Genomic DNA, 26,181 nt, shown 5'->3' on the forward strand with positions numbered 1-26,181 from the left:
ATGTCGCACAGTTTTCAGTTTTTAAAGAAAAAACAGGTTTTAAAATAGACTTATTATTACCCAAATTAAAGTGAATGCTAATGTAAACATTAAAAACCGTAGTTGGTTGCATTTTCCTTGAGGTGTTAAGTAGGAGAAATTTTTGTGTTGCTGCTATTTTTGCTCCATGCTCTCGCTCTTGCAACACCTCACGCTTTCAGGGATTTGTCTAGAATCATAAAATGTTAAAGATGAAAATGACCTTAGAAACCACCAGGTCTAACATCCCAATTCACAGATAGGAAACCAAGGCTCAGAGAAATGAAGCAAGTTGCCTGGGATCTAACAGGTAATTTGAGGCAGAATGTGGATTAGGACACAGAATCCCTGAATTTCCAAATAGGGCTTTTCTTAGTGTATCATGCTTGGCCTTTTATTTGAGGTCTGTCAGAATGAACGAAAAGTCAAAAGGTCATGCAGAAATTGTTGCACAAAAATTTTACTCTTCTATTGAATATCTACAACAAAGAACAAAACCCCAAAACTGAGACTGGAAAATCCTTTTACTTTAAAAAATTATTTCCAGAAAGAGATAAGTGATTAGTAATGTCATGGAAATATCTTTATTACTCTGATATTTCCTTACATGGATCTGCTGTAAGGGGATTTAGCTACTGTTTATTTTAGTCTCTGTAGGTTGAGAAAGACATCTATCTTGTCACTGTTTCAGACCAAAGTTACAGGTAGGCATAATGCCCATTGAATAACACATTCTCTCTATTTAAGACATTGTTTCTTAATAAATTACTCTGGAAACAGAAATTGTGGTACGGAGAAAATGCCTTATCTTTCTCCTTCCCAAGGCCAGCATATTTAAATGTCATCTTTAAAGATCTGTAAGAATTGCTGTTTTTTGAAGGTCTTTTGAATGAATACCCAGAATATATCTATTACCTTGGTAATAGTTTCTTGCTTTACTGATTATTCTTTTACCCTTCACAATTCCAACATAAATAATTCAGAGAGCCTTGATACAGCTTGATCAGCTAAGGAGAAAAGAAATTCAGGCAGTTCTTTCAGAAAGTGGAGAAAAATGGTTGTTGTATTTTAAGTAAAATAAATGCTTTCACTAAACACGCTTCCAGTTGACAAAATGCTAGATGTTTAGGTGGCAATTATAGTTCTTTGATAAACTGTCAAATCTTGTCACAACACACGTTACAAACAAGGACAGGTTTAGATGTCCTTTATGACAGCTTTGTGTAGGTTGAGAATGTTTGGCAGTTAATTTCAAAAAGTAACATATTTTTCTTTCCAGCAGTTATCTGCTTGTTTATTAGGAAGAGTTTCTTTGTGCCTTTAATCTTCCTCATTTGACTCACAGTTCCAGATCATTATTGTAACATTACTTTACCTCTTTTATTTTGTTCATAATAATCATCTACAATACTTTGAGAAAACAGTTTCCCACAGAGCTTTATATTGGTAGAAATGCTTTAAAGTTTGTTTTGTGATTGTTTACAATTAAAGTTGACTACTGTGTGTGTTTACTGAGCTTTTAGTTGGAAATCTGTCATTTTATACAATAGATGTGAAGATGGTACTTAGGTAAGTAAATATGAGTGACACAAATAGAAGAAAAAGACAAAAATTTTGTTATTCAGAAATGTGACTTTAATTTTGAGTATTATATTAGACTTATGATGATATTTTTTTAAACACATTTTGGAATTAAAAAACTTTCTAGTGAACTTAAAAATCTTAGTATGAAAAAATAGTCTTGGAATAATAATGTTAGGTGTGCTGCAATATAGTTGAGGCAATATATGGATAGGTTCCGTAACTGGTTAATTTCAATAAACATATCTCTCTAAATATTTATGTGAAATATTTTAAAATATTTTAAGGCAGCTATTGATAATAGATCTTTCCCTTCTCATGTCGAATATCAGTTTCCTGAAATTAGTAAAAAGATACTTATGTTAATTTGACAAAATGCAAGTTCCATTTATGCTATTCAACCCATTTTAAAGACTTTGTTTTTGCCTTCCATTGCGATCATTTAATCTTCATAATAAACATTAAGACCAATTGTCCATTCACATAAGAATATATTGAATGTCGTATGGTTTGAAATGGTTCAGTGATTCTCCAGTTTTATGGGCAGCAGGATCACCAGTAGGGAGTATGAGGTTCCAGAGCCTCATCCCTATAGTTATTGATCAGTCAGTCCCCCGAGGGGGGCCTCAGACTTCATGTTTCTTACAAGACACCAGGTGATGCTAATGCTGCCGTTCTGGTGACACACTTTTCAGGACCACTAGTTTGCATCATTTACATTTATTTTGCCATTTGGGAAGATAGAAGGTGCTAGTTGATTTACTTTGCTTCCACTCATTTCACTAGCCCTTGTAAGTTTGGCACATTTTATTTTGCTTCTAGATCTTTTCATGTTCTTTTGTACATATAAATATTGGTTTAAAGTATCACATAGTCCTTTATGAACTGTATATATATACATACATATATATGTATGTATATTTATATCCTTCAACTTAAAATACCTATAGTATGTAAAATGTGAATTCTTATTTGGGTATTTAAAAAATCGTTAGATATTTGAACAACTGAAAACTAATTACCACTTATTAGCACTGAATTAGCACTGAAGAATTCAATGAAATGAAACTAAGAGGCTTTGGAAGGAATGATGCTAAAGCTGAAACTCCAGTACTTTGGCCACCTCATGCGAAGAGTTGACTCATTGGAAAGACTCTGATGCTGGGAAGGATAGGGGGCAGGAGGAAAAGGGGATGACAGAGGATGAGATGACTGGATGGCATCACCGACTCGATGGACGTGAGTCTGAGTGAACTCTGGGAGTTGGTGATGGACAGGGAGGCCTGGCGTACTGCGACTCATAGGGTCGCAAAGAGTCAGACACGACTGAGCGACTGAACTGAACTGAAGAGGCTCTCCTGTTTATTATCCCATTTCCCCTCCTTGAGTATTGTACAGTATTCATCACTGAGAAAGTCTTTTCGTCAAACTCTGAAAAGCACATGTCTAAGATGATCCTAAGTATTGTACAGAGTAAATACTTGGTAATTTGATCTGATGTTGCCATTTGGGAGAAAATCATTGTTCAGACTCTTTCTAACTTACATTGATTCAACTAACAATTTTTCAACCTTACGATGTAGTAAAAGAAATAGCTTTCATTATAAACTGAAGTTCGATTTTGCTCTTTTCCTGGGCTAGCAATATGTGGTACAGTACTCTCTGGAAATGCTAGGGACAGGTGGCAGCTGCAGCTACCAGCTTTTTCTCTTTTAAATTACTCTATTAAATGACAATAAGTTATTGTAATTTTTCCATAGCAATCTATCCTCAGATATGTATTTTTACATTTGTGATTTAAATGGTATCATGGGAAATTGTATTTTCTACTACATAGTAATATATTTGATAGTCTAAATTTTGTGTCTGTTCTTAAAAGATTTATTTGTGACTTTTAAAAGTTTCTATATAAGCCATGTATCATCTGGAAATAAATAACAACATAGCTCTTCATTCTGTTCCTTGTATTTTCCCTCCTTCTTGCTTTGTGGTGCTAGCTAGACCTCTAATGTCAGGTTGACTAGAAGTGGTGACAAGTGGGCATACTTGCCTTATTTCTAATTTTAAAAAGAAAATTTTTTAATGTTTTACCATTATGTATGATGTTTGTATGTTGTATTTAGGAAATACTCTATAAGGGTGGATCCATCCTATTATTAGGTTTTTGAACGTTTCTACTTCTTTTTTTTAATCAAGAAAGGGACTTGGATTATATCAAGTGCTTTTTTCTGCCTTTTTCATGATTATTATGATTTTTCGTGGTTATCCTCTTAAGTTATAGTAAATTATAATGATTTCTTTTCTAATGTTAAAGAGACCTTACATTCATAGGATAAACCCAGTTCAATCATGACATATTGTCCTTTTTATGTATTAGTTGATTCAGTTAGCCCATATTTTATTTAGAATATTTTTTTGTACCTTTATGAGAGAATTTAGACCATAATTCTAGGTTAATTTCTAGGTTAAGAAAGCAAGGTTATGCTACTTACGTATGAGTTAGAGAGCATTTCATCTTTTCTATTCTATGGAAAAGTTATATAAATTATGACATTAGGTGGAACTGCACCAGAAGATATTTGACTACTTATTCAGTTTTTCTAATGGTTATCAGTTACATTTAGGTTATAGATTATTATTTATGTACATATTTCCATGTTTTGGTCAGTTTTCTTAAGTTTTATTTTTCTGCAAAATTTCTTATTTTATCTAAATTTTCAAATTTATTAACAGTACTTCCCACAGTACCCTTTTACTGTATATTTTTATATCTGCAGCATATTTAATATGATTACCTTTGTCATTTCTGGAATTAGATTTTGAAACTATTCTCTTTCTTTTTGATCAGTTTCACCAGAAATCTGTTAATTTTATTATTTATTTATTTGGCTATGCTGGGTCTTCCTTGCTGTGTGGGCTTGACTGAAGTCAGAAAACGTGCTCTGTGTGATTTAAGTCCTTTGAAATTTGCCAAAACTTTTCTTATGTTCGTAGGTGGTCACTTTTCCTAAGTATTTCTTGTCTGCTAGAAAAAGTACATACTCTTGAGTGCTATGTACATACACACACACATTAGATGAGGTTTGTTCGTGATGTTATTTTTATTTTCTGTATCTTTACTGATTTAAAAAAAATCGATTTTATCAAATACTGACAGAAATATGTTAAAATTTCCACAGTGATTATTGCTATATATCTCTCTGTCCTTGTGGTTTTTTTTTTTTAATTTCTCTGTATTTTGAGGCTTGTTATTTACAAATTTAAGTTGCTGTAACTTTTTGATGAATTGAGATATCATTTTAAAGTAATACTTTTCTTTTCTAGTAATGCCTTTTGGCTTAAATTCTAATTTGTCTGGTGTTGATAGTCATGTTAGTAATCTTTTCCTAAGTTTGGTTGATTTTCTTATTTTCCTTCTTTCCTCCCTCCTCTTTTTTACTTCTGCAATCACATTAATATTGTTATTGTATGTAATCAACGTTCATTTACATATACCTGGTGACACTAGTGGTAAGGAACCCACCTGCCAATGCAGGAGATGCAAGAGACTCTGATTTGATCCCTGGGTCAGGAAGATCCCCTGGAGAAAGGAATGCAACCCTCACCAGTATTTTTTCCTGGAGAATCCCATGGACAGAGGAGCCTGGCACAGTCTGTAGATTTGCAAAGAGATGGACACGACTGAAGGGACTTAGCACGCATGCACCTGTGTATATGTAACTATATGTACCTACTCTTTTTGCTCTTATTTTTACCTTTTAAGCCTTTCATTTGGGGTCATTTGCATCTGCTTAAAAAATATCCTTATAGTTTTTCAAGATACTGCTGTTGAAAAACTTTGGCTTGGAGTTTAGAACTCAGTCTCCTTTAATGCTGTTCTTTTAAAAATACATTTTTTTCTCCTCCAGATGATTTTGATTTTCCTTCCTTCATCCCTCCCTTCTTTCCTTCCTTTCTGTATTTCCTTCTTTCTTTCTTTTTCCTTTTATTTCTTTCTGATGCACAGTCACTATTATATGTCTAGGTGTGGAATTTTGTAATTATTTGCTTGAGATTCGTTTGGTTTCTTGAGTCTATAGGTTGGTGTTTTTCCATTAGTTGTGAATTGTTTTTTTAATTGCTTCTTCAAATATCGCTTCTGTCTAATTCTCTTTCCTCTCACTGGAATTCTGATGAAACTCAAAATATATCTCTCATTCTATTTTCCATGAACCTGTTTCAGTTTCTTTAAAAAATATTTGCGCATCTGCATTGTATTCTGCTTCTCTTCCCTGTCTTCCAGCTTACTCATTCTCTTTTCATATTTGTGTGTGTGTTAGTCACTTAGTCACTATGCCAAAGCCTTTGACTATGTGAATCACAATAAACTGTGGAAAATTCTGAAAGAGATGGGAATACCAGACCACCTGACCTGCCTCTTGAGAAATCTGTATGCAGGTCAGGAAGCAACAGTTGGAACTGGACATGGAACAACAGACTGGTTCCAAATAGGAAAAGGAGTACGTCAAGGCTGTATATTGTCAGCCTACTTATTTAACTTATATGCAGAGTACATCAAGAGAAATGCTGGGCGGGAGGAAGCACAAGCTGGAATCAAGATTGCCAGAAGAAATATCAATAATCTCAGATATGCAGAGAACACCACCCTTATGGCAGAAAGTGAAGAAGAACTAAAGAGCCTCTTGATGAAAGTGAAAGAGGAGAATGAAAAAGTTGGCTTAAAACTCAACATTCAGAAAACTAAGGTCATGGCATCTGGTCCCATCACTTCATGGCAAATAGATAGGGAAACAATGGAAACAGTGGCAGACTTTATTTTTCTGGGCCCCAAAATCACTGTGGAAGGTAACTGCAGCCATGAAATTAAAAGAATTTAATTTTTTTGAAAGAAAAGCTATGACAAACCTAGACAGCCTATTAAAAAGCAGAGAAAGCCATGAAATTAAAAGACGCTTACCCCAAAATCACTGCAGATGGTGATTGCAGCCATGAAATGAAAAGATGCTTACTCCTTGGAAGGAAAGTTATGATCAACCTAGACAGCATATTAAAAAGCAGAGACATTACTTTGCCAACAAAGGTCCATTTAGTAAAGGCTATGGTTTTTCCAGTAGTCATGTATGGATGTGAGAGTTGGACTATAAAGAAAGCTGAGCAGAGAAGAATTGATGCTTTTGAACTGTGGTGTTGGAGAAGACTGTTGAGAGTCCCTTGGACTGCAAGGAGGTCCAACCAGTCCATCCTAAAGGAATTCAGTCCTGATATTCATTGGAAGGACTGATGCTGAAGCTGAAACTCCAATACTTTGGCCACCTTATGCGAAGAGCTGATTCTTTGGAAAAGACTGTGCTGCTGGGAAAGATGGAGGCCAAGAGGAGAAGGGGATGACAGAGGATGAGATGGTTGGATGGCGTCACCAACTCAATGGACATGGGTTTGGGTGAACTCTGGAAGTTGGTGGTGGACAGGGAGGCCTGGCATGCTGTGGTTCATGGGGTTGCAAAGAGTCAGACAAGACTGAGTGACTGAATTGAACTGAACTAGTCACTTCGTAGTGTCTGAATCTTTGTGACACCACGGTCTGGGGCCGGCTAGGCTCCTCTGTCCATGGAATTCTCCAGGCAAGAATACTGGAGTGGGCTGCTGTTTCCTTTCTTGGGGTCTTCCCAACCCAGGGATCGAACCTGGGTCTCCTGCAGTGCAGGCAGATTCTTTATCATCTCTTTTTATATGGGTTTGTTATACCTGTTAATTGAGTTATTTAAACAACTTAATTTTTTAGAACAGTTTAACCTTACCACAAAATTAAGAACAAGGTACAGAGATTTCTTATGTACCCCCTGCCCTCACACATGTATAGCCTCCCTTATTATCAACGTTACTCACAGTATGGTACATGGTGAACCTATTTTGTGACAGACTTTATTTCTTTGGGCTCCAAAATGACTGCAGATGGTGACTGCAGCCATGAAATTAAAAGACACTTGCTCCTTGGAAGTATGACCAACCTAGATGGCATATTCAAAAGCAGAGACGTTACTTTGCCAACAAAGGTCCTTCCAGTCAAAGCCATGGTTTTTCCAGTAGTCATGTATGAATGTGAGAGTTGGACTCTAAGGAAAGCTGAGCGCTAATAATTGATGCTTTTGAACTGTGGTGTTGGAAAAGACTGTTGAGAGTTCCTTGGACTGCAAGGAGATCCAACTAGTCAGTTCTAAAGGAAATCAGTCCTGAACATTCATTGGAAAGACTGATGCTGAAACTGAAACTCTAATACTTGGCCACCTGATAAGAAGAGCCGACCTATTGGAAAAGACCCTGATGCCGGGAAAGATTGAAGGCAGGAGTAGAATGAGATGGTTGGATGACATCACTGACTCAATGGACATTAGTTTGAGTAAACTCCAGGAGCTGATGATGGATAGAGAAGCCTGGCATGCTGCAGTCCATGGGATCGCAAAGGCTCAGACATGACTGAGCCACTGAACTGAACTGAACTGAAATTTTTCACCTCCTTTGCTAAATATCAAGGAGTGTGATTTCTGGATTGTATAGTAAGAGTATATTTAGTTTTGTGAGAAAAATGACAATCTGTCTTCCAAAGTGACTGTACCATTTTGTATTCCCACCAACAATGTATGAGAGTTTGTGTTGCACCACGTTCTTACCATTATCAAGTGCTGTCAGTGTTCTAGATTTTGGCCGTTCTAATAGATGTGTGCAACTTGGGTGGAAACTTGGGTTGGTTATAGCCTAGTTAAGCGTATTTTTATTTTTCCTATTTATTTATTTAAGTATAGTTGATTAACAGTATTGTGTTAGTTTCAGGAGTACAGAATAATAATTTAGTTATTTTTTCAGACTGCATTTCATTTTACATTCTTATGAGATGTTGAATATAATTCCCTGTGTTATAGAGTTAACCCTTGTTGTTTATCTATTTTTATGTCTAGTAATTTGTATCTGTTAATCTCGTACTTCTGATTTGCCCCTCCCCACCTCCCTCTCACCTTTGGTAACCATAGGTTTGTTTTCCATTTCTGAGTCTGGTTTTGTTTTGCATATAGATTTATTTTGGTATTATTTTTTATACTTCAGATATAAATGATATAATTTTATAGTATTTGTCTTTCTCTAACTTTATTCACTATGTTAATTTCTAGATCCATCAATCTATTAAAAAATAGTACAATAGCTGTTTTATAAGATGCGTCTAGTAATTTCAGTATCTGAAGTTTTTGAAATCTGTATCTGCTGTTTTTCTTGCTCATGCTTGCTTTTTTTCCTTTGTGCTTGTTTATACTTAGCTATGTACCATTATGGCATATGAAATTTTATTTGAGGAAATTCTTTGAGGCCTAGAATGAAATGTTTTTCTTCTAGAGAGAATTTGCTTCTGACTCCTGTATGGAGTTGCTGTTAGCTGGGACTACCTTAAGTTTCCCTGGACTGTCAAGCTGATATAACCCTAAGGCTGCAGAACTATGCAAGGGTAACCTAAGTTCTCAGCTTCTCATGGATCCAGACCTCCTAGCCCCTTCACCTCTGTTTCTTAACACTGTTTTTCTCTGCTGTGTGCTATGCTCAACAACGAACCACCTTTCCCTCCTGTAGATTGTGGGGGCTCGTTTACCTGTGGTTCATCCTTATTTCAATCATAGAAAGCTTTGGGGCCCCAATTTAATGAGTTGAAAGTCTCCCATGAGACTCTTCACCTTGGACAGGCCTCAGACCTTACCTTCCATTACCTTTGACCCTTGAAATCTGTAAAACTGAAACCTAAGATAATTATAGTTAGTCTTAGCTCTTGAATCCAGAATTTAGGGTGAGAGTTTGCTCTTATTCCCTCCCTGAGGGCAGAATGGTGGAAGCAGGAAGCAGCAATTGCCACAGGCAGAGAACACTTGTGCTTGAGAGAAGCCATCTCAGGAAGGTTAGTGGCAGCAAAGACTGTGTCATGGTGGCTGATAAAGAGACTGGACTGGACAAGTCTGCAGGCTATTTATAAGTGACAAAAACCGATAGTCTGAGAAATTGTCAGAAATAGCTCACAGTGGGAACTTCAGAGAGAGCGCTCATTTTTTGAATTAGCTAGAGTGCGCTTGTGCCATGGTAGTTATAGTTCCAACTTGGTTTTCTCATGTTTGCTAGGAAATCAAGGTTATTCTTATATTTATTATATTCTTATATTTATTATAAATTCTTATATTCTTATATAATAAAAATTCTTATATTCTTATATTTAATATATTCTTATATTTATTATAAATTTAAGGTCAGTGATAAGACAGACTAAAGATATATAATGGATGTATATTCTATATACTATCTTCTAGAAATTTGGCTTTAAAAATATTGCTTGTGATTGTTGTTGACTTTAGCAGTTTACTTCACCAACAGTCACTTTTTGTGTAAATACATTCTGCTTCATATCCTTATATGTTAATTTACTTCTTATCAATTCAATTCATGAGCTCTCTTTTCAAATAAACTACAATGAAAAACAAGAAACAGCTTATTAGTGTCAATCTGTTTTCTTCTTTTTGTAGACATGAAAAAAGAGGTTTTGCCAGTGGATAAATGAATTTATGACAATGAGATATTATTTTATTTCTTGAAAATTATATATAAATTTAAAGCATTAGTTTATTTTCACTAACTTTGGCTGGTTCTGCACTGTGTTTGGTGCCTAGAAAGGTAGTAATTAATGATGCTTCCAAGTATAATGTGGAGAATGGAAAAAGGCAAGTTTTTATTTTTTGTATATTTAATCCAACAACAGAGGGGCAGTTTCATGTTATCAATTTGCATGCAGAGTCTGATGCCAGATTATTTGGGTTTGAATTCTGGCTCAATAGCTTAACATCTTGGTGGCTTTGGGCAAATCACTTAACATGTCTTTGCCAAAGTTTCCTCATCTATAAAAAGGATGACAATAATAGTATCAACCTCTTCAGATTGTGAGGATTAAATAAGTAGAACAATTATGAACCACCAGTAACAGTTACTTTTTATATGTATATAGCATATACTTCATAAATGTTAGCTATTTATTTGCACAGAATACAGACAAGCATTGAAAATTTTCATCAGTGACAGCAGAATTGGTCTACATGGAGACCTGCTCCAGTTTCTTCTTTCACTTGGCATTTATCTTCCTCTGGGAGTGGTGATAACAGTATAATAGATCAGCAAATTATTGCTGTGTCCATATCTCTCCTGTGAGATTAGAGAGAGTTGTAATGAGAGGGTCACATGCTGAAGATATGCCTGTTGCAGAGAGAACATGGTTCCAGCTGACTTCATGAACGAGATTCATTACTGAAGTGCTCCTGTGTCAGGTGAGAGTTGGGAAGACACTGACCGCCTAATCCGTATGATAGCAGATTTTCTCTGCATGTAAGGATAGAGTAAGGTCTCTTTAAAAAATAAAGTTTGTCACAGGCCATGTAGAAACTTATTGGTTAACTAAAAAAGGATGGTTTCTCATTTTGTTTAGTTATCTAACAGGGACTGAGCATATTTTAATTATAGACCACAAAATCTTTTGAATAGTTCAGTGTTTAATTCTTCTGATGACATAGCAAATCTCCATTTTTAGAATATTTGAAAGCAGTAAATGGTGATTGGGAAGCATGGTCTTCCTATCCTGAGTTCTGATGGTAGTAGACTATTCCTCCCAACAAGACTTCACTGAAACATTTTGAACAAGAATATATACCTTATGTGTATATATATCTCTCCAAGGAAGGAAATCCCTCAGATATTTTTGATGATTTGCTCTTTTAAAAAACGTAGCTGATATAAGATATCGTCTGATATCTCACTTAAGTCTACTCTCCTGAAATTTAATCTTGTTTTTACTTATTCATTCCTCAGTAAAGATGGAGAGCAGCTGATATCATCCAGTTCACACACTTGAGAACCATTATTAAAAATTCCTTTGCTGAATAATCTCATTTTTGTCAAGACTTTTGTTATAGGTTCTATTTTTAAATCCTTTGATCATTTTTACTGCTCTGTACATCTCTTTCTTGAATCTCTGAATCTAAACAATTTGTGCTCACGTGGGTCTGACCAGTGCTTTATTTATTTATAGTTTTATTCTGACTGTGTCACTTCACATTCCTAATGCTTAACTGCTATTTATGCATCCCAGGATCACACTTGCTTTTTTAAGAACAAAAGCATTTCAGTGGAGGTGATACATTATCTCCGAGCATTTATTTGTATCACAGGTAAACTAAGGCCATTTGAAAACAGCCTCCCTTCACACACACAACTGTGTGTGTCTTGATTATAAATTTTTTCTATTTAGACTAATTTTTTTTTTTTTAAATTTTAGCAGTTGTAAAAGAACAGCACCACTTTTCGGAGCTGCTGCTGCTGCTGCTGTTAAGTCACATCAGTCGTGTCCGACTGTGTGACCCCATAGACGGAAGCCCACCAGGCTTCTCTGTCCCTGGGATTCTCCAGGCAAGAACACTGGAGTGGGTTGCCATTTCCTTCTCCAATGCATGAAAGTGAAAAGTGAAAGTGAAGTCGCTCAGGTGTGTCCGACTCTTAGTGACCGCATGGACTGTAGCCTACCAGAGCTCCTTCAGGTTAATTATGATCTATCACACATTGAAGGTAAAAAGAAAATAAGGGTACAAAAAGGGTAAAAAGAATGAATTTTAAACAATTAATTGAATTATATTTCTTTAAAAAATACAATATATCTGAAATAATCAGATTTTTGGTTAAATTCTTAGATTTTACCAATGAAATGCTTTTGATCTTTCCAGTTTAAACATGGATTATAGTCATAGTGTTTGCATTTGAAGTTTGCATCTGTCATCGCTATGGATGCAAAAAAAATAATTGGAATAATTATATTAGGAAGCTGGAACCAAAATTGTCAAGGTAACTCATTGAAAGTTAAGATTTCCTTGATTATTGTGTTAACTATCAGATTATAGCTTGAATTTATGATTAATTCAAAGAGTACATGGCACAGATTTTTTTCTTTGATTCTGCTTGATAGGTTTATGATGTTGCTTTGTTGAAGGACAGAATTTTACTTGCTTCTTTCACTTGTGTCTTTAAGAGCTTTTACCACTTTCTAAAAACATTACATTCAGAGAAGATTTTCATTAAATCCTTCTTTCCATAGTTACTCCCATGTTTTGCTGATTAAATCTTTGTTTGCTTTTCTTTCGGAGGTTTAGATTATGGCTAACTATTTACAGACTATTTACAGCATGTTCATAATTTATTTATGACTCAAAATAAAATAAGACCAAAAATTAGTGAAACTTAACACTAGAAAGGTTCCATATGCCGGGATGTGCTCAGATTATTATTTTTTTGCCTATAAGTTACAAATCACCGAGATGTAACTTATGTGCCGAAACTGTATGGGATTTCATGAATATTTAGTGCTTTGTTTCTATTTCTAAGTCTGTTAAGTTTCATAAATCAGCACTGTTTTTGCCTGGTTGCTACATAGCTGTGATTTTTGTGCTGTGTCTTCTGTATTATAAGGACTGAGTTTCATACAGTTTGTCTATGGAAATAATTCCTAGTAGGTAAAAGATGAATTATGTTGGCTCAATGTTAAGGATTATGGTTTAAGTGTAATGGAAGCGGAAAATACACATTTAAACTTTACTTTAAACCTCCAACTCCTGTATGTTGTTTATAGGTTAGTAAATAATGAGATCTTATGATTCTATTTCCAGTTTTATGATCTGGAATCCAAACTATTACCAGCTATTTTTTGTCTGAAAACTCCATTGGCAATATTTCTGTAGATTTCATAACTGTAAATAAAGACTCTCAGCTATTTTATTGGGGCATTACATGTTCTTAGGTCTTCCTTAGAAGCCCTGGTGGCTCAGCTGGTAAAGAATCTGCCTGCAGTGTGAGACCTGGGTTCAATCCCTGGGTTGGGAAGATCCCCTGGAGAAGGGAGCGTCTACCCACTCCAGTGTTCTGGCCTGGAGAATTCAATGGACTATATAGTCATGGGGTCACTAAGAGTTGGACACGACTGAGTCACTTTCACTTTCTATTTCACCTGTTCTAAACCAGCAATTCCCAATATGGTCAATCATCATATTGGGCTGTTTTCTGAAAATAAAGATTTCCAGACTCAACCTTAGGAAATTTTTATTTTTCATTTTTACTTGGTAGCAGTTAAAACAGAGTCTCAACCTTGGTTACAGATTAGAATCTTCTGTGGAGATTACCACCGCCTTGCCAAACTTGATGTCTCAGCTCCATCCCCAGAAATCCTTATGTAATTCTGGGTCACCTTAACTTTAACCCAAACTAAGACTTTTTCAGACTAATGTCCAGGTACTTTTGAGAACCACTGCTTTAAACAATATATTGCTTGGTTAGAAGTATGATATTCAGTGTTTCTTATAGTGAATATTGATTTGGCTTACAATTTTACAGTTTCATTACCATCATCAAATATTTCCTTTTTGTTGTTGTTGTTTATAAAGTTATACTAATAACCCCTTTGAGGCTGATACCTCTGAACAAGTTCTGGCATGGAAAGATGTCTGAGACTATTTACTTCAGCAGGAGAAATATATGACTTTGAGAAATACTGTAGAAGCAGAATTGCCTTCCTCCCACCAGGCAGAGAGATTAGGGATAGTAACATTAATAAGTTGATTTTGCTGTGCCCAGGATAACAAAGAGGCCTACTTTAGCTTGAGTTGACTCCTTGACCCTTGGTAATGGTAGGTAACATTTATTGAGTACTTACTATAAAACAAATTCTTAGAATTCCTCACCATAGCCACACTGTCATTTTACAGGAAAGAAAATGACAAGCACAGAGAGGTTAAGTGTGTTTCCCTGAGTCACATAGTTTTAGTATTCAGTAAAGGCTGGATGTGAACTCTGGTGTTCTGACTCCAGGGCCTTTATGACTGCCTATGATGTTACCTTGCCTGACTTTAGACCACTATATGGTATAATGAATATGAATGAGGGATACATAAGCATATCGAAGTCTGATCTCACATTAGCAGTGTTTACATGTACAACTTACTTGACTTCTCTTTAATTATGCCATCTGTAAAATGAGGTTAATAATAATAACTTCTTCACAATGTTTATTAGGAGGCTTTTAAATAAAGGGTTAGCTTCGTACCTGGCTTATAAAAGTACTAAGGAAGTAGTGTCTGTTTTTGTAAGTCAGCGGAGTTTACAGGTCCAAAAACATAGAAACTTTGGGTTTAGATTCACTGCTGTTCTTCATATTGGTTGTGGTTGTTGTTCAATCATTAAGTCATGTCCAACTGTTTGCCACCCCATGGACTGCAGCACACCAGGCTTCCCTTCACTACTTCCTGGAGTTTGCTCAAACTCATGTCTACTGAGTCAATGATTCCATCCAACCATCTTATCCTCTGCTGCCCCTTTCTCCTTTTGCCTTCAGTCTTTCCCAGCACCAAGGACTTTTCTAGTGAGTCAGCTCGTTGCATTGGGAGGCCAAAATATTGGAACTTCAGCTTTAGCATCAGACTGTGCAGTGAATATTCAGAGTTGACTTCCTTTAGGATTGACTGGTTTGATCTCCTTGCCATTCAAGGGACTTTCAAAAGTCTTCTCCAGCACCACAATTCGAAAGCATCAATTTTTTGGCACTCAGCTTTCTCTATGGGTCAACTCTCACATCTGTACATGACTATTGGAACAACCATAACTTTGACTATGGACCTTTGTTGGCAAAAGGATATCTCTGTTTTTTAATATGTTGTTTAGATTTGTCATAGCTTTCTTTTCAAGGAGCAAATGTCTTTTAATTTCATGGCTGCAGCCATCGTCTGCAGTGGTTTTGGAACCCAAGAGAATAAAATCTGTCACTGTTTCCACTTTTCCCCTTTCTGTTTGGTGGCTCAGACAGTAAAGAATCTGCCTGCAATGCAGGAGACCCTGATTCAATCCCTGGCTCAGGAAGATACCCTGGAGAACAGAACAGCAACCCACTCCAGTATTCTTGCCTGGAGAATTCCATGGAGAGAGGAGCCTGGCAGGATACAGTTCATGGGGTCCCAAAGAGTTGGACACAACTGAGGGACTAACACAACACCATTTGCCATGAAATCATCCATGATCTTAGCTTTTTTTTGAATGTTAAGTTTTAAGCCAGCTTTTTTACTCTCCTCTTTTACCTTCATCAAGAGGCTCTTTAGTTCCTCTTCACTTTCTGCCATTAGAGTGGTATCATCTGCATATCTGAAGTTGTTGATATTTCTCCTGGCAGTCTTGATTTCAGCTTGTGATTCATCCAGCCCGGCATTATGCATGATGTACATATAAGTTCAATAAATAGGGTGACAATATACAGCCTTGACGTACTCCTTTCTCAATTTGGAACCAGTTTATTGTTTCATGTCTGGTTCTAATTGTTGCTTCTTGATCTGCATACAGGTTTCTCAGGAGGCAGATAAGGTGGTCTGGTATTCCCATCTCTTGAAGAATTTTCCACAGTTTGTTTTGATCCACACAGTCAAAGGCTTTGGTGTAGTCAGTGAAGCAGATGTTTTTCTGAAATTCCCTTGCTTTCTCTATGTTCCATTGAATGTTGGCAGTTTGATCTCTGGTTCCTCTGCCTTTCTAAACCCAGCTAGGACATCTGGAAGTTCTCTGTTCACATACTGCTGAAACCTAGCTTAAAGGATTTTGAGCATAAGCTTGCTAGCATGTGAAATGAGTGTAGTTGCACAGTAGTTCAAACATTCTGCAACATTGTCCTTCTTTGGGATTTGAGTGAAAACTGACCTTTTCCAGTCTTGTGGCCACTGCTGCATTTTCCAAATTTGCTGGCATATTGAGTGCAGCACTTTGACAGCATCATCTTTAAGGATTTGAAATAGCTCAGTTGGAATTCCATCACCTCCACTAGCTTTGCAGTAATACTTCTTTCAGGCCTACTTGGCTTCACACTCCAGGAAGTCTAGCTCTAGGTGAGTGATCACACCATCGTGGTTATCTGGGTCATTAAGACCTTTTTTGTAGAGTTCTTTTGTGTATTTTTGCCATCTTTTCTTAATCTCTCCTGCTTCAGTTAAGTCCTTGCTGTTTATCTTTGTTGAATGGTGTGCTTTGGAAACAATCGAGATCACTCTGTCATTTTCGAGATTGCACCAAGTACTGCATTTCAGACTCTTTAGCTGACTAGGAGGGCTGCTCCAAATTTTGGGTTTAGATTCAGTGCTATTCTTCCTATCGATAGGGTAAAATATACAGTGAATGTATATAGATCTAGTTAAGGTTTATTCTAACCCTGAAATTCTCTAATTTTTATAAATTTTATCATTCACCCAGTTACATTATCTCTACTTAGCAAAATTTCTCTGGTCCTACCATTATGGCTAATCATTTAGTTTGTTAAATAAATCTTATTTTTTCATTGATTTATATAAGAAAAGCTAAGCCTCATTCTTGAAAATATATTATTTTAGGTTCTGAGTACAGGACTTTTCCTAAGGAATTAATAGCTTACTTAAAAGACTCTTCCAACATGTCACCACATAAAATTACTGAAATGGGAATCAAAATACTTGTTTTCTGTTCTTCTTGGTCTTCCTTTAAGTACTGGGCACGCTCAGGTGTGTTTACTTAAACTTTTAAGTGGTTTGTCTTTGGTTGTCTTCTATGTAAATTTGAAAGCTATGGCATATGACAGTGATGACTTCTTCTTGCTCTAATAGTATGTGATTCTGGATATTATAAAATAGCAACAAGGATCCATTGATATATGTAAACTGTGTATATAATGGGAACTGCAGTTCTTACCCATTAGCTCATCTTTTTAGTTCCAACATTCTTTTTATTTTGATGCTGCTGCTGCTAAGTCACTTCAATCGTGTCTGACTCTGTGTGACCCCATAGATGGCAGCCCACCAGGCTCCTCTGTCCTTGGGATTCTCCAGGCAAGAATACTGGAGTGGGTTGCCATTTCCTTCTCAGTTCCTTAGTTTGAGCTCACCTATTAAAAACAATAAATAGGATTCTATTATTTCTAACTTTTTAATGATTCTATTAATCATCCTCCATTGTCAGCCTTTTGCTAAAAATATAACTGCCCCTGTACCTAGTGATCTCTTCATTGGTTACTGTCTAATAACTCCTGGAAATTTGCTTTATCTTCTATCATCTAGTATTTTATTACCTAATTATAGTGTTCCTCAAATATTGATTTCTGGATATACACTTGATTTACACAAACAGTGGAAATTTTTTCTTAATTTACACATAAAAGAGTTGAATTAATGGGTAAAAGACTTCTCCCATAATATATTTTTAAACCTCTGACACCTGGTACCATTTGTCTGTGTTAGAACAAAATATGACAGAATATGCAATTAATACAGAATTATTCATTATAGTATATTGATCTCAAACTAATACCCAAATCCATTACAGACTAATTCTTTTGTAAAATACAATAAAAATGAAACACCAGAAAAAGAATATTTTGAAAAAACAAAAATTCAATTTTTAAAATTATTTGTTGCAATAGAAATAAAATCAATCTGTCAAACTGGTCTAAAATTAGTTCTCTCAAAAAAAATTCTCAATGACTGTTCTTGTCATAAATCAAAAGCAAAGAGTTCATAGAACTGTACTGATCTGTGGATAAGATGTTGAATTGCGCTGTTCTTGAAAAGCAAGTTTGACTTACTCTTTTTTTTTAAGTTTGAAATTCTTCCACAAAAATAAGGGAGCTTCCTTATTCTCCTCTCTCAGCTTGTACTATTCTCTAAGTGGCTGGAGCTCCCTAGCTTCAGATAATCTCTACATTCAGTGACTGGATCCTTCAGATTCTTTGCTGGGTGAAAATTTCAGTTCAGTTCAGTTCAGTTGCTTAGTCGTGTCCAACTCTTTGCGACCCTATGGACTGCAGCACGCCAGACCTCCCCGTCCATCACCAACTCGTGGACTTTACTCAAACTCATGCCCATTGAACCAGTGATGCCATCCGACAATCTCATCCTCTGTTTTCCCCTTCTCCTTTGCCTTCAATCTTTCCCAGCATCAGGACTTTTCAAATGAGTCAGTTATTTGCATCAGGTGGCCAAAGTTTTGGTGTTTCAGCTTCAACATCAATCCTTCCAATGAATATACAGGACTGATCTCCTTTAGGATGGTCTAGTTGGATCTCCTTGCAGTCCAAGGGACTCTCAAGAGTCTTCTCCAACACCACAGTTCAAAAGCATCAATTCTTCAACTCAGCTTTTCTTATAGTCCAACTCTCACATCTGTACATGACTACTGGAAAAACTGTAGCTTTGACTAGATGGACCTTTGTTGGCAAAGTAATGTCTCTGCTTTTTAATATACCATCTAGTTGGTCATAAATTTTCTTCCAAGGAGCAAGTGTCTTTTAATTTCACGGCTGCAGTCACCATCTGCAGTCATTTTGGAGCCAAAAAAAGTAAAGTCTGTCACTGTTTCCACTGTTTCTCCATCTATTTGCCATGAACTCAAGGGACCAGATCATGATTTTAGTTTTCTTAATGTTGAGCTTTAAGCCAACTTTTTCACTCTCCTCTTTCACTTTCATCAAGAGGCTCTTTAGTTCTTCTTCACTTTCTGCCATATGGGTGGTGTCATCTGCATATCTGAGGTTATTGACATTTCTTCTGTCAATTTTGATTCCAGCTTGTGCTTCATCCAGCCCAGCGTTTCTCATGATGTACTCTGCATATAAGTTAAATAAGCAGGGTGACAATATACACCCTTGATGTACTCTTTTTCCTATTTGGAAAAAGTCTGTTGTTTCATGTCCACAAGAGACTGACCCAGACTTGCTTGTGAGTGTCCAGGAGTCTCCAGCGGAGGCATGGGTCAGTGATGACCTGCTGCAGGTTTGGGGGCACTGACTATAGCAGGACATGCATGGACTCTTTTGAAGGAGGTCACCATTATCTTCATTATCTTCACCATAGTTTGAGTGAGTGAGTGAGTGAAGTCACTCAGTCATGTCCGACTCTTTGCGACCCTGTGGACTGTAGCCGAAAATGCTCCTCCGTCTATAGGATTCTCCAGGTAAGAATCCTGGAGTGGGTTGCCATTTCCTTTTCCAGGGAATCTTCCCAACCCAGGGATGGAACTCAGGTCTCCTGCATTGCAGGCAGACGCTTTAACCTCTGAGCTACCAGGGAAGCCCCCCACCATACTTTTTAAAGAAAGTGAAGTCGCTCAGTCTTGTCCGACTCTTTGCGATGTCGTGGACTGTAGCCCACCAGGTTCCTTCTTCCATGGGATTCTCCAGGCAAGAATACTGGAGTGGGTTTCCAGGGAGGGCACACAGTTCCACCCATCAACAGAAAATTGGATTAAAGGTTTACTGAGCACAGCCCCGCCCATCAGAACAAGACCCATTTTCCCCCTCAGTCAGTCTCTCCCATCAGGAAGCTTCCATAAGCCTCTTATCCTTCTCCATCACAGGGCAGATAGACTGACAACCACAATCACAGAAAACTAACCAATCTGATCACATGGGCCACAGCCTTGTCTGACTCAAAGAAACTATGCAGGGCCATCCAAGACGGACAGGTCATGGTGGAGAGTTATGACAAAACGTGGTCTGCTGGAGAAGGGAATGGCAAACCACTTATGTATTCTTGCCTTGAGGACCCCATGAACAGTATGAAAAGGCAAAAAGTAGGACACTGAAAGATGAACTCCTCAGGTCAATAGATGCCCAATATGCTACTGGATTCAGTGGAGAAATAACTCCAGAAAGAATGAAGAGACAGAGCCAAAGCAAAGACAACACCAAGTTGTGGATGTGACTGGTGATAGAAGCAAGGTCCAATACTGTAAAGAGCAATATTGCATAGGAACCGAGAATGTTAGGTCCATGAATCAAGGCAAATTGGAAGTGGTCGAACAGGAGATGACAAGAGTGAACATCGACATTTTAGGAATCAGTGAACTAAAATGGACTGGAATGGGTGAATTTAACTCAGATGACCATTATATATACTACTGTGGGCAGGAATCCCTTAGAAGAAATGGAGTAGCCATCATGGTCAACAAAAGTCTGAAATGCAGTACTTGGAGACAATCTCAAAAATGACAGAATGATCTCTGTTCGTCTCCAAGGCAAACCATTCAATATCACAGTTATCCAAGTCTATGCCCCAACCAGTAATGCTGAAGAAGCTGAAGTTGAGCGGTTCTATGAAGACCTACAAGGCCTTCTAAAACTAACACCCAAAGAAGATGTCCTTTTCATTATAGGGGACCGAAATGCAAAAGTAGGAAGTCAAGAAACACCTGGAGTAACAGGCAAATTTGGCCTTGGTAGTACAGAATGAAGCAGGGCAATGGCTTACAGAGTTTTGTCAAGAGAACATACTGGTGATAGCAAACACCTTCTTCCAACAACACAAAAGAAGACTCTACACATGGACATCACCAGATGGCCAACACCAAAATCAGATTGATTATATTTGCAGCCAAAGATGGAGAAGCTCTATACAGTCAACAAGGACAAGACTGGGAGCTGACTGTAGCTCAGATGATGAACTCCTTATTGGCAAATTCAGACTTAAATTGAAGAAAGTAGGGAAAACCACTAGACCATTCAGGTATGACCTAAATCAAATCCCTTATGATTATACAGTGGAAGTGAGAAATAGATTTAAGGGTGTAGGTCTGATAGACAGAGTGCCTGATGAACTATGGACAGAGGTTTGTGACATTGTACAGGAGACAGGGATCAAGACCATCCCCAAGAAAAAGAAATGCAAAAAAGCAAAATGGCTGTCTGAGGAGGCCTTACAAATAGCTGTGCAAAGAAGAGAAGAGAAAAGCAGAGGAGAAAAGGAAAGATATACCCATTTGAATGCAGAGTTCCAAAGAATAGCAAGGAGAGATAAGAAAGCCTTCTTCAGCGATCAATGCAAAGAAATAGAGGAAAAACAATAGAATGGGAAAGACTAGAGATCTCTTCATGAAAATTAGAGATACCAAGGTACCATTTCATGCAAAGATGGGCTCAATAAAGGACAGAAATGGTATAGACCTAACAGAAGCAGAAGAGGTGGCAAGAATACACAGAAGAACTGTACAAAAAAGATCGTCACAACCCAGATAATCATGATAGTGTGATCACTCACCTATAGCCAGACATCCTGGAATGTGAAGTCAAGTGGGTCTTAGGAATTGTCACTACAAACAAAGCTAGTGGAGGTGATGGAATTCCAGTTGAGCCATTTCAAATCCTAAAAGATGATGCTGTGAAAGTACTGCACTCAATATGCCAGCAAATTTGGGTAACTCAGCAGTGGCCACAGGACTAGAAATGGTCAGTTTTCATTCCAGTCCAGAAAAGGCAATGCCAAAGTATGCTCAAACTACCGCACAATTGCACTCATCTCACATTCTAGTCAAGTAATGCTCAAAATTCTCCAAGCCAGGCTTCAGCAATACTTCAGCCAGGCTTCCAGATGTTCAAGCTGTTTTTTAGAAAAGTGGGATCAAATTTAAGGAGGTATGTGTTAAGCCTCATCTGTATTTAGCCTCAAAGGGAATGAGTTGTTCAGATCCTTTCTTGATAATGGCTTTTAGTGGAAAAAAAAGAGAACAGACAGCCTGGGTAGGAACCAAGTGACTCAGGTGTAGAGAGCAGACACTACCAAATAGGTCATATCTGAGCCACATGCCTGCTAATAAGTCACAAGATGTTTATTCATGATTTTAATGTCAGCATCGTTGTCCAAGTGGAAAACAATCCAAAAAGTTGATGATGGAAAAATACATGTAAGATCATTCTGCTGTGAAAATATCTGAAGCTTTAAAGGTGTTCTTTCCTTTTGATTTATTGTAAGAAAGAATACAGAAATTACTATTGCTCAAAATAGTCATTCTATTGGAAACCTCAAATAGCAAATTAGAATTATATATATATATATTGAAAGATAGTTGCTAGGAGAGTAGATTTTCCAGACCCCGATGAAAGATTCATTTTGCAATCAGCTTAAGCCTATATTTTTGAAACTCAAAACCTTACTCATCTGGCAGAGAAAAGGATCATAACCACTGAGAGGGAATACAAAGATTTTTCAGAGCATCCAGATTTTACTTCTAAATCTTAATCTTCAGTGACTTTCCTGTATACTTTAAAAAATCTTATTTGCCTGTCAAGGAATTTTATGCATTATTTCACAACCAAATTAACTATTATAATGCAAAAACCTACCTTTATAAGGACCCAAGAGAGATATTTCTCTCTGACAATGCATTAAAAATACAGCGCTTCCCCTGAGCTACTCATTTGTTTTATCTTTTTCTTAGCTCTGTTGCTTATTAGATTTAAGACATTGATAATGTATTTAACTTTCATGGTCTTCACTTTCATTTCAAAGGTGGGGATAAAAATTTTACCCACTTTATAGAGTTGATCTATAGATTAAATGAATTAATATAGCATAAATATTTAAACAGTACTTGGAACATAAGTATTTAACAAGTGTAAGCTGCTGTTGTTACTGTCTTGTTTCATGGAATTGGTGACTCTTGTAACTATTTGTTTTCCTTTTTGCTTTCTTTCCTAGGAACATTAAGGATCATATCTGCTTATTCTAGTACCTATCCACTATTCTTTTATTCCCCTTATTCTCAATTTGTCATCAGTTTAATCTTTATTTTTCTATTTTGCATGCATATTCATCAATTCAGTTCAGTTGCTCAGTCGTGTCCGACTCTTTGCGACCCCATGAATTGCAGCACGCCAGGCCTTTCTGTCCATCACCAACTCCCAGAGTTCACTCAAACTCATGTCCATTGAGTTGGTGATGCCATCTAGCCATCTCATCCTCTGTCGTCCCCTTCTCCTGCCCCCAATCCCTCCCAGCATCAGAATCTTTTCCAATGAGTCAACTCTTTGCATGAAGTGGCCAAAGTATTGGAGTTTCAGCTTTAGCATCATTCCTTCCAAAGAACACCCAGGACTGATCTCCTTTAGAATGGACTGGTTGGATCTCCTTGCAGTCCAAGGGACTCTCAAGAAAGAGTCTTCTACAACACCACAGTTCAAAAGCATCAATTCTTTGGCACTCAGGTTTCTTCACAGTCCAACTCTCACATCCATACATGACTACTGGAAAAACCATAGCCTTGACTAGACAGACCTTTGTTGGCAAAGTAATGTCACTGCTTTTCAATCTGCTATCTAGGTTGGTCATAACTTTCCTTCCAAGGAGTAAGCGTCTTTTAATTTCATGGCTGCAATCACCATCTGCAGTGATTTTGGAGCCCTCCAAAATAAAGTCTGACACTGTTTCCACTGTTTCCCCATCTATTTCCCATGAAGTGATGGGCCCAGATACCATGATCTTAGTTTTCTGAATGTTGAGCTTTAAGCCAACTTTTTCACTCTCCTCTTTCACTTTCATCGAGGCTTTTTAGTTCCTCTTCACTTTCTGCCATAAGGGTGGTGTCATCTGCATATCTGAGGTTATTGATATTTCTCCCGGCAATCTTGATTCCAGCTTCTGCTTCTTCCAGCCCAGCGTTTCTCATGATGTACTCTGCATATAAGTTAAATAAACAGGGTGACAATATACAGCCTTGATGTACTCCTTTTCCTATTTGGAACCAGTCTGTTGTTCCATGTCCAGTTCTAACTGTTGCTTCCTGACCTGCATAGAGATTTCTCAAGAGGCAGGTCAAGTGGTCTGGTATTCCCATCTCTTTCAGAATTTTCCACAGTTTATTGTGATCCACACAGTCAAAGGCTTTGGCATAGTCAATCAAGCAGAAATAGATGTTTTTCTGGAACTCTCTTGCTTTTTCCATGATCCAGCGGATGTTGGCAATTTGACCTCTGGTTCGTCTACCTTTTCTAAAACCAGCTTGAACATCTGGAAGTTCACGGTTCACGTACTGCTGAGGCCTGGCTTGGAGAATTTTGAGCATTACTTTACTAGCGTGTGAGATGAGTGCAATTGTGCGGTAGTTTGAGCATTCTTTGGCATTGCCTTTCTTTGGAATTGGAATGAAAACTGACCTTTTCCAGTCCTGTGGCCACTGCTGAGTTTTCCAAATTTGCTAGGATATTCATAGGCTGCCTCAAATTCTTTTTGGAATAAAATGGCATATCAATCAGTTCATCTATAAGTCTCTTAAAAATTGGATTATGGATCCACCTATGGACAAGAAAACCTCAAGGACATTTTAAAATCATGATTGGCTTAAATTTGTTTTCCTCAACCTATCACTTGAGAGGACATCCCTTGTGGCTCAGATGGTAAAGAATCCACCTGTGATGTGGGATTTGATCCCTCTGGTTCGATCCCTGAGTTGGGAAGATCTCCTGAAGAAGGGAATGGCAACCCACTCCAGTATTCTTTCTTAGAGAATTCCACGGACAGAGGAATCCATGGGGTCATAAAGAGTCAGACACAACTGAGTGACTACACTTTCACTTCACTTTTCAACACTTGAGAGAGAGATGGAATTACTATATTTGATTTGGAAAATCATTACTGCCATGGGTCTAAGGCCAATCCTCAAAGTAAATTGCTGTTACACCAAGGAGGAGTGCTGGGATGGGTGATAGGAGTCTTCCTCAATATCAGTCACAGTAGAGCATCCCAAATTACCCAGGTACCCCCAGTGACAAGCACAGTTTCTGGTGTATTATGATACTCAATAAAGGGTTGATGTATGTACATATCATTTTTGCCTGGGTGCCACATTTTTCATTTGGCAACTTGAGCTTAGGAACCTCAGTGATAATCGTAGAATTCCCTTAAATGAAGCTTTATTTTCTGGAAACAAAACCTTCCTATCAAGCAAAACTCTAGGAAGCTTTTTGTGATTTATTCCCTGCATAATCCACTTTCTCTCATTGCTCTACACTCACTCTGTATTCTGAGATTATCAAGTCACATACCAGAGGAAGGTCTCTGAGGCCAGCATGCTCTTTCACTCATATTTATCTTAGAACCTGCTGATCTGTCTTGTCTAGTAAAGTACTTATCCTTTAAATCTGGACTTATTTGCTAATTGACTCCACTAGAACTAGGCATGCCAACATTTATGACCCCTCCATGCCAGTATATATCCTCGTTGTAATCTTCTATACTTTGTATTTTCTTAACTTGATGCTCTGGTAACCTGTGCTGGATAAAAATCACAGGTTTTGTAATTGGGCAAAACCAGGTTGGGTCCTTTTTAACTGTGTAACTAAGCCCTGTTGCTTAACCTTGCTGAGAGGTTACTTGTTTTGAAATGAGGATAGTAAAGTCTATCTCATAAGATGCTGTAAAGATTAAATTATGTAATATATGCAAAGGTCAAGCACATAATCAGTGCTCAGTTAATAAATAATAGACACTCAATAACTAAAATGTGTGTGGCATCACAATGTGTTTCTTGAAAAAGTGAAGATTATATACCAGACATATGATGATAGGTGAAAAATCAACTTGAATTTTGATTTCAAGCATTAGATTTTTTGAATTAAATTTATTTTAGGCTTATGAATGTCAAAGGAGAATCATGTTTTTATCTGCCTCCTAAAAAGTACTTAGAATAGCATCATGTGTTAATAGA

This window comes from Capricornis sumatraensis, chromosome 5 (genome assembly GCF_032405125.1).
Source record: "Capricornis sumatraensis isolate serow.1 chromosome 5, serow.2, whole genome shotgun sequence".
NCBI classification, from domain to species: domain Eukaryota; kingdom Metazoa; phylum Chordata; class Mammalia; order Artiodactyla; family Bovidae; genus Capricornis; species Capricornis sumatraensis.